The sequence below is a fragment of the Trichechus manatus genome, unplaced genomic scaffold (genome assembly GCF_000243295.1).
Source record: "Trichechus manatus latirostris isolate Lorelei unplaced genomic scaffold, TriManLat1.0 scaffold00014, whole genome shotgun sequence".
Classification (NCBI taxonomy): domain Eukaryota; kingdom Metazoa; phylum Chordata; class Mammalia; order Sirenia; family Trichechidae; genus Trichechus; species Trichechus manatus.
The window spans coordinates 9,142,898-9,152,992 of NW_004443950.1; positions in this window are offsets into that span (position 1 = coordinate 9,142,898).

Genomic DNA, 10,095 nt, shown 5'->3' on the forward strand with positions numbered 1-10,095 from the left:
ATGTGATCACCTCCATGATGGGATCTGCTGTGAGTAGCCAATCAGTAGAAAAGGAGTTTTCTTGGGGCTGTGGCCTGCATCGAATATAAGTGGACCCCCGAGCAAAGCTAGAGGGCTTTTGCTCACTCTGGATCCTGTAGCTGGCTCCTGTTTGTCTGACCTCCGGTTCTTGGGACTTGAGCTAGCAGCTTACCTGCTGTCCTGCCTGCTGATCTTGGGATTCATCAATCTTTGCGGTCTGTGAGCAAGAGCCTTGCTGTCTGACCTGCCTATCTTGGATTCGTCAGCCCCTGTGACTATGTGAATCAGGAAAGGCCTGTATCCTGACCCACGGACTTGGAAATTTCCAGCCTCTACAATCATGGTAGCTGTTTTCTTAATATAAATCTCACTGTATATATATTTATACACTTTACTGGTTTTGCTTCTCTAAAGACCCAGCCTAAGACATTTAATCATGTCTTTCTGACTTTGGTAAACCCTGGAATCTGACCTCCAAAGTACAGAAAAGTCCACATTCTACTCCAAACATAATGTGCTGTTTGGAATGATGACTCTCTTAGAAAGCTGGGGTCCACTGGGCTGAGTTTGATAATGCCAGATCTCAACGAATTCATGTAAATATTCCTTCCTCTGAGTTAGTGTTTTAAAGTTTTGTTGCAATTTGCCATTTCCAAGGATGCTCTTGTTATTTGGATTGGCAAAGCATTCTGCATCCATTGTGGAACTAAATAAGAAAACAATACAAATATTTAAGCATACGCAAAAGGGATGCTCCTTTTGGAAAGGCATCAGTAGAAATTATTTCCCAGTGCTTTGAAACAGGAATAGATTTTATAACCATAGATACAGCATGGAACCATGGTCGATAAAGAGAGTATAGTGAAAAAATAATGCTTAAAAATCTCCTTCTCAGGATGCAAAAGTCAAAACTCAATTTTTGTAAAATCACCTGAGAGTTACTACTTTAGACTACAAAAAGGGGGGAGGGGTAACTCCGTTCCCATATGACATACAAAACTGTAACAGTGTGGTTTCAAAGATAACTATGTTCAAAATAATTATGCGAGAAGAGATAATAAGCAACAGTAGGGCCTACAGCTATCAGACAAATTATACAATGTAAGCAGTGCGTGCGCGTGTGTGTAAAACTATCCTTCAATCCTTCATTAACCCATAGAAAGCAAATCCTAGGAGTTATTTTGTGCAATAAAACACTTCTCAGAGTATGACATATGGAAAATATTTATTAAAGTTTTGAGGGCAAATAAGTTTGGGAATGGACAAGTTACACAAAATTAACTCCAGAAATTCATATTAAAGAAAAATTATGAATCTCAAAGACAAAACTAATCTGAATCAATTGCCTTAAATGAAATTAATCTCTCTCTCTCTCTTTCCCTCCCTCCCTTGCAGATCAAGATTTATTTTGGGAAATGCTGGTTACACCAGAAACTCAACCATTTTCCTGAAGATAATGTCTACATGATTTGTATATATAAGAAATGACTTGATTTTTTAATTTTTTAAAATGCATGATGTGCTTACACAGAATGGTGCCTGAAAGACAGACCATCTCTGATTCTTCTGTCGTCAGCTTCATTATGGAGGTGCTCTCAGCCCTCAAAGTAACATGTTAGGAGTCTAGAATTTTCGTGGTTAACTTTCTGCCATGGCAACTACCAAGAACAAAGCATCCTGATCTGAACCTCTTGGACCTTCTTGGTGATTTGAGCTATATCCCTTCCCTATGTAACACAAAGGTTACTAATTTTCTACTTCTCTTAATGTTCTGTGGATGAAACCTTTGTCCAGAGAGAATAAGCACGGGCTATCGTAAGAAATCCTTCTGTATGTAGATTAATCTACTTGTCATCACTGAAGACAGATCAAAATAGTAGTTAACTTAGAAACTGGGAAGGAATTTCTAGCTATAGAGATAGATGCTAGAATTTATTATCAGTAGTGTTTACTGACTTTTTTTGTTTGCTTGCTTCTTTTTCAGAAAAAAAGAGTAGATGATAATATGCCCAGAAGCAGTCTGATTCCAACTTTAACTCCTACTTGTATTCTTCTACTGACTGAATTATTAGTGATCTCAAGAATGGTGACTCAGAAAAAGTTTTGCAGCTAAGCCAAATAAATGTTATCCCTCTTTGAGACAAAAACATTGAGAAGTTTTGTCAGTAAAGAGTTAAACATTTGTGGCAGATCTCTTTTTTCTGAAATCTCGTCTTTGTAAAGGTTTAAGGGTTCCCTGAGTTCGAGTTATGGTCTTCAGTTTCTTCTCCAGCTCCTTCTATACTGTTTCCCTTTCAAAACTTTGATGCAAGCAAAATAAAAGGAAATGACAGGCTTTCAAGCTACTGCCTTGGGACTTTTCACACCCACGTCCCACATTTCAACTAGTTAAAGTGATCTTAGGTATCTCCGTGCCACGGAATTTCAAAACTGAGTCGTTGCATTTCAGAAAGTAAGGCCAGTCTTTCTTTTTCATTGTTTTTTTTTTTTTTTTTCTCCTCATCATTTCCATCCGTGTCATTTTTTAACCACATTGCTACCCAGTTACAGTGTGTTCTCTCAATACCTTTCCTCTAGCTCCTTCCAGTGGTAAATCACAAATGTGCTGCAGACAGCAGAGATCTGGGACCATTTTGATGTGGCAGGAGTGCATTGGTGAGTAAAAATGATCCCTGTACTGGACGCAGTTCCTCTTGCTCCTGACTTAAAATTAATGGGGAGGTCTTGATGGAGCCTGAACCTGGAGCTCAAGTGTATTCAGGAATTGTAACAGCACTTGGTTCACTTGGGGGGAGCACTTCTCAGACAGTCCAAAGTAGAACAGTTTCTGAAACGTGGATAAAAATTTCCTAATCCTGGCAAAGATCCAGCAACACAATTCCGTGAAGATCTGATCTGCACATTTCCACAAACGGAAGCTTCCTTTGAGCTCTGGGGAAAACGAAGCGCTCAACTAATGGCAGCAGGTGTTTTTACTAATGGTCTTGTAACGGCATTTTTGATGGTTTTAATTAAACCCCAAATATTTTTGGTTGCAAAAACAAAGGACAAATGATTTCTAAAGCAAAATAAATAGTGTTTTAAAGAGGCCATTAAAAAAGGAAAAATGCAAACTGCATGTTGTCTTGTTAAAGAAAAGCAAGTAATGCCCTAGGAAGGTTCAACTCAAAGTATAATAATTGAGAAGTAAGAAATCAAACCATTAGGATGAACGTTACTGCTAGAAAAAAAAGATTTCATTGATTCGTTGAAAAAGATTATTTTATTCTACCCTCAAACCAATAAGTAACTCAGTATATATATATATATTTTGTTGTCGTTGTTGTTGGGAGCCGTCAAGTCAATTCCAATTCACAGTGACCCCTTGTGACAAAGTAAAACTGCCCGTTGGGCTTTCTAGGCTGTAATCTTTATGGGAGCAGATTGCCAGGTCTTTTCTCCCAGTATATATATTTACCACCCTAAAATATTTTGTTAAATATATGAAGAATGTTGAGCTCTGAACAATAACTTAGCTTAATTCATAAAGAATGACTGCCTTGAGCATTATACTCTTATAAAGAACTATCTATATGGGATCAAATCGACAATAGCAATTTGAAAGGTTAGATCGGAAGCTTAGGTGGCAATGTCTTTATGATAATGGGGGAGGAACAGTTCTGCAAACGAGGGTGAGAATGGTTGCACAACTTGAAGAATGTAATCAGTGTCACTGAACTGGACATGTAGGAATTGTTGAACTGGTGTATGTAAATAAATTATTTTTTTTATTTTTTTAAAGAATGTTGAGGTCTGCTATTAATTATGAGGAGATTCAAAAATAGGCAAACCTGATTTCTTCCCTAACAGATGACACTGAGTTCATTATTCATTGACATAAGCACCACTGAATGGACATAGAGCTTCACATTGGCATCTTTTGTTTGGCAAGTCAGACTAACCTAGTTCAGAACCAGAGACATGTTGGTTGAGAATCAGAGACACAAACAGGAAATTTATGATTTTGGATATTTAGCTTGCGATGTCACAAAATCACATCAAGGCCTATTTCAAGTAACATACAATAGGATATCCAAGATCTATCCTGTCTAATAGAGTGATGGAAACAACCCATGACAAAGGAAATGTTCGACAGTAATTTCTCCAATGTTCCCAGGAAACAAATTCCCTACCCTCTCTTGTGTGTGGTTTCAGTGCTTACAGGAGAAGAACTGGTGGAAGAAGTACTGCTCATGCATCATTTGTTAAAACCTCTCTATCAAAATTGAGATTGGACTAGGACATTGTCATGTATCAGTAACAGGTTGTAGGTTCTGCTACCTATGGCCTCTGTCTTTCCTTATGATACTACAGGACCAACCCCCCAAAATGCTATTATCACAGAAGAGATCCTTCGTGGCTACCCAAATGGGTAATATTTCTAGAATTTAATAAAAAATATTAAATGAATTAAGTTAGAACACTTGGTTTCCCCATCACTTATGAGAAAAAGTCCAAACTGCATTGTGTTATCCAAAATCTTCCATGTCCTGACTTCTGTGTCCTCCTGGCTTCCTCTGCCTCACCGCAATCCAATACTCCCATCCTCCTCAATCTCCTTCCAAGCTCTAGCAATATTCTACTATTTTTAGTTTCATAAAAATATCAAAAAGTTTTGTATTGGTTCACACGTTACAATAATGCTGCTTGGAATTCATTTCCCCACAAGTTGTGTCTGACAATATCCTGTGTACCTTTTTTCCTTACCTTTTCCCTTAGCCTCTCAAGAAAGCGTTAATAATTAAGGGCAGATAGGATAAGCTGAGGGTGGATAGGAGCTATAGAGAGCATTTTTTAATTATCTTTGTTTCCTTATCTTCTTCAGCTTATAAACCCAATTCATAGAAACTCTATAGGACAGAGTAGAACTACCTCATAGAGTTTCAAAGACTATAAAACTTTATGGCAATAGACCGCCATATCTTTCTCCTGAGGATTGGCTGGGGGGTTTGAACCGCCGACCTTTCGGTTAGCAGCTGAACACTTAACCACTGCACCACCAGGGCTCCTTCTTCAGCTTATAGTTTGTATTATTTAAGATAAAGCTAGCTATTGTAATCAACAAAGCCCATATATGACATGGCTCATAAATGATAGAAGTTCATTTATCACTCACGTAAAATTTTAAAATCATATTTTTGAATAAAGGCAGAGTCCTTTAAGAATGATTCAGGGATCAAACAGTCCCTCCTCCTCCACCAGTCTGGCCCTTCCACCATTTTCCACACATGACTTCCAAGGTTAGAGTGATCATGTACATCAAGTTAGAAAAAGGAGACAGCAACTAGTGAAGGCATACCCACTTTCTCATAATTTTGGCCCTACACACATCACTTCCACTCGGAGTTACAGGCAAGAGTTAGTCATGTGTCCTCATAAATGTCAGTGGGCTGGGAAATACAATTCCAGCAGTGACTCTGAACTATGAGCGAAGGAGCACAAAATAGATGAATAGTTGTAATCTCTGTCATATAGTTCATATTTTAATCAATTAAAAAAGCAACATGGCTCTCTGGGGACATGTACTGAATCAAATCTTCAGCCTATAATAATTTATTATATTTTAAGAAGAGAGAAATAATTAGCACAACATCTCAAATCTCCTAAGCAAAGAAAGTAGTTACCACTATTACTTCTTCATTTTTCTTTCTGAATTTTGTAAGTTTTTTCTCTCTTCATTCCAACAATTAATAATTGACCAGTTTTTTGGTTCCAGTCACTGGTCTCCTTACTAATAGCTCAAAGCCCTGGAAGAATTCCAAGGTATGTTTAGAGAGGATACAGGTCTGGAGGCAAGATGGATATCATCAGAACCTCATCAACAGCTCAACATGGTAATGACACCACTTTATAAGGCCCCTCAAAAGTGTGGACCATTGGTTCATTTTGTCCTTAAGAATACTTGACCACTGGAAGACCACCAGTGTGTTGGTGCTATCGTGATGTTGTTTTTAAGCAGATGTACAATAGTTATATTAAGCTCAGAGTTAGAGAAAAGCCTTACCAATGTGCATGTTATTGAGCATCAAACATTTCTGTTCTGAAATGAGGATGTTGTTCTTTAGGACTTAGAAGAAAACAGACAGTCATCCCCCAACTCTCCATGCAAATGAAAGAGTCTGGAATCCTGAATGATACATAACAGAATAATCCAAAACCCATTTATATTTGGATTTGCATTTCTATGTTTTTCTTTGTTATCACTGCGCATTTCTTTCCTAATCATATTTTAGCTAAATGTAATGGTAAATGTGTTTATTCTCCCAAATGACAGATGAAAGTAAGAGGCAGCCTTAAGTGATCTCACTGGCATATTGAACCAGTTGGATTTAAATTTAACTGGAAAAAAAAAAGTCATATATTAGAATTGGAAGAGCCCTTAGTAATAATTTAATTTGACCCCTTCATTTGTACATAAAGGCAAACTAAAACTCAGAGATGTGTATTTGCCTTCATCATTTATAGTGGCCTTCCAGCCTGGTTTATATTTGTTCTCTCAGTGTAATTATCAATAATAGCACGCCCACTTATTCTCAAATATCTATAGGTTTAGAAGATAAATTAGATGTTCATACAGTCCATATCTCTTTTGTTCTTGTGGATCACTTAGATAATATTATAGAAATTCAGGCCATCTTTCCATAAAAAAAAAAATACATGGCCATGCATACATAAAGCATATGGATCCAGTTTACAAAGCAATCCCAAATTGAGAACTTGTTTTTAATTGTTGTAAATATATATATAACATTTGCCAATTCAACATTTTTCACATGTACAGTGATACAAATTGCATCAATCATACTGTGCAGCCTTCGCCAATACCACATCGAGAATTTTGATGTAAATCTCAGATCCAATAAAATCGCATTGATCAACTTCTGCGTGCTGTTTACACAGTTAGGTAACCAATGCTGTCTAGTAAATCTCCAGACCCCAGTGAGGTAGGTTTTATTACACCTATCAGACAGGAGACTAGGCTAAGAAGTGCCATGATATGGAGTGGCAGAGTCAGAATTCGAACTTAGGCCTTCAAAGAGGTACAAAGTGTTGGGTTCATATATAGGCTGTTAATTCATATTCTCACTGACACTATCTGTGTGACCTCAGGCAAGTTGCTTAACTCCCTTTGCCTAATTTTTCAAACTTTTAAAGTGAAGATGATAGTAGAAGTAGTACCTATCTCATTCTGATTAAATAAGATATAAGCAACGGTCAGAAGAGTACCTATAATAATCCCTCAGCATATGCTGGATATTGTTACTAAGTGCCATTGCTTCTGTGCAATTCCACGCATATGACTAAGTGGATAATTCAGGATATTATTGCACAATCCAAAGTAAGAGTTCAGAAATAAAGGAGAATCTAACAAAATAGGAAAACCCCTTCATAGTACGCATGTATCCCTCAAAATATGTTACCCTGTAAAAATTATGATATACATCAGATATAGAGGAGAGTAGACTGAAAAATGGGAAACTATGCATATGTGTCTGGTTATCTTCAAAAAACTTCACAAAAGAGTTTTAGAGAAATTCATCAAACAAAATACTTTGTGACAAACATACCATTTTCCTTTCAAGAAGCATCAGTTACCTCAAGGGACTATCAATATTCAAATTCTGACAATGCACCCTTATCCTTTTTCCCTAAAATTATTTTCCATCATGTGGGCACAATATAGCTGCTATGTCTTATTCTACAGATTAAAAATTTCAAATACAGGCCTGAGAATGGTTGTCAGTGGCTAGAAGTATTCATTGGTTGCAGTTTACTTGTTACTTCATAAATAATAATGAACTTACACATGTTTTGGCCAGAGCAAATTCTCCATTTAAATATAGAGCCATCTTCCTTATCACAGACACCTAAAAGGAAGCAGAATGGAAGTAAGAGAGATAATGTTCTGGTTAAATTAAATCCTCACATATTATGCAGATTCCTCATTTCCTTCAAATGCCAGAATGTGACTTTGGATTTTTTCTTATTTGGGACTCTTACTTGCAAGCAACAGAAGCCTAATTTGAAATTGCTTGAGCTAAAGTGGGGCAGGGGGCTTTATTGACAGACCACGATGGCTTTGGGGAAACTAGGAAGTGCCATTCTCTACATGTTACTTTACCTCTCCCTGTACTTGCTTCACTCTTCCCTGAATTTTTTCTAGTCAAACTATCTAGCAGAACATCACTGAAAATACCTCCCTAATTTCCATTTCTGATTATAATATTAGTTATTAATATATGGGTTCCTAGAAAAGAAAACCACCACCCATCTGTCCGTTTGTCATACCATGGTGGCTTGCATGTTGCTATGATACTGGAAGCTATGCCACTGGAATTTCAAATCCTAGCAGGATCAGCCATGGTGGACAAGTTTCAGGGGAGCTTCCAGACTAAGATTAGTAAGAAAGGCCTGGCGACCTACTTCTAAAAATTAGCCAAAACTCTACGGGTTACAACAAAATATTGTCCAATATAGTGCTGAAAGATGAGCCCCCTAGGCTGGAAGGCACTCAAAATACACAGTGGCTGAAACAATGGATTTGCGTATACTAACAATTATGAAGATGGTGTGGGACCTGGTAACATTTTGCTTTATTATATATGGGGTTGCTGTGCGTTGGAGCTGACCCAATGGCAACTGACAACAACAACAGGAGAGAAAAAATGCGGGTAGTTTTTTAGCACCCCCAGTAAACAAGTAGATGGAGATTAAGGAAGAGGGACAGTTTCCAGAAAAACAGGATTAAAAAAAATAAAAATATTAGTTTTCATTACAGGTTTCTTTGAAATGCTTTGCTTCATACACATTTAATCAAAATAATTGACGGGATGTCTAAGAATTCATTAAAACCTTTTCTTCTTTGAAATCGTTTGTACCTGATGGAAATGTACTTTCTTTAGTTGAATTTCTTGTTTCATTTATAGAAAGTCATAGTCTTAATAAAGAATATTATGTGAATTGTAAGCAACTGTCAAAAATAAGAAGCCCAAGTGGTTAAATACAAACTAAAGAAGCAGGTCAAGTGAGCTGAATACTTGCACTACTTTGTAACAGAGGTGAAGTGTCTCCTGGGTAAAGACTAAGCTAGAAGAAGGTTATGAGAAAAGAAATTTGTGAGATCTTTAGAATTCTTCAATCTTCTCATTCATTCTGACTCTTTATTCTCCATATCCTAAAAGGATATGGATACCCAGCAAAGCAAGATTGAAATGAAATCTGGTATACTAAAATGTATCTTTGGGTATGGAATTCAGACAAAGGCTAGGGTTTCTCATAATCCACATTAAACAGATGTTCTATAGCAGACTCACTCTGTATTCCTGAAACAAGCACGGTCCCTGCCTCCAAAGAGTTTCCATTTCTTCATGAGGAGGCAGCAGGATAAGCTAATGACTCCAATGAAAAGCAGGCTCTACTGGGACAGAAAAAAGAACAAAGTGTTAGGGAAGAACATGACTGGGTGATCACTTCTGTCTTTGGATGTTGAGCATGTCCTCACAGAAAAGGTCATGAGGTGTGAGCAAGTTGCTCGGAATAGAAAGTTTCTAGGAAAACAAGACAGTAAGATTCAATCATGTAAGAAGAATACCAAGCAGGTTTGAAAGGAGTTGACCTGCTTGGGAAATGTCTCTTTGGTTGGGCCTGGCAGAGCCCAGTGTATAAATCAGATAGTAACAGGAGATGAATCTACAAAGGAATTCTTTTAATTCATTCATTCTTCATTCTTCACTTAAATTTTCATGTAGTGCCTTCTCTTCCCAGGCACTGAGGTTAGGCCTTAGAGATACAATGATGAAGAAGGCTCGTCTCACAATATGGTAGGGGAGCAAGAGGCGCAAATAAATAGCCATCGTTCAATGTGTTTGTGCTGGTTGTAGAAGATATCAAAATCTATAAGGTACAGAGGAAGGGACAACTAACCCAATCCCAGATCCGGCTACACACCAAGGGAATATTTGATCTGGCCTTTAGAGGAAGGTTTGGCTCTGACTTATCCAATGGATAAGTTGGGAGCAGTGTAGGATCCTCTGC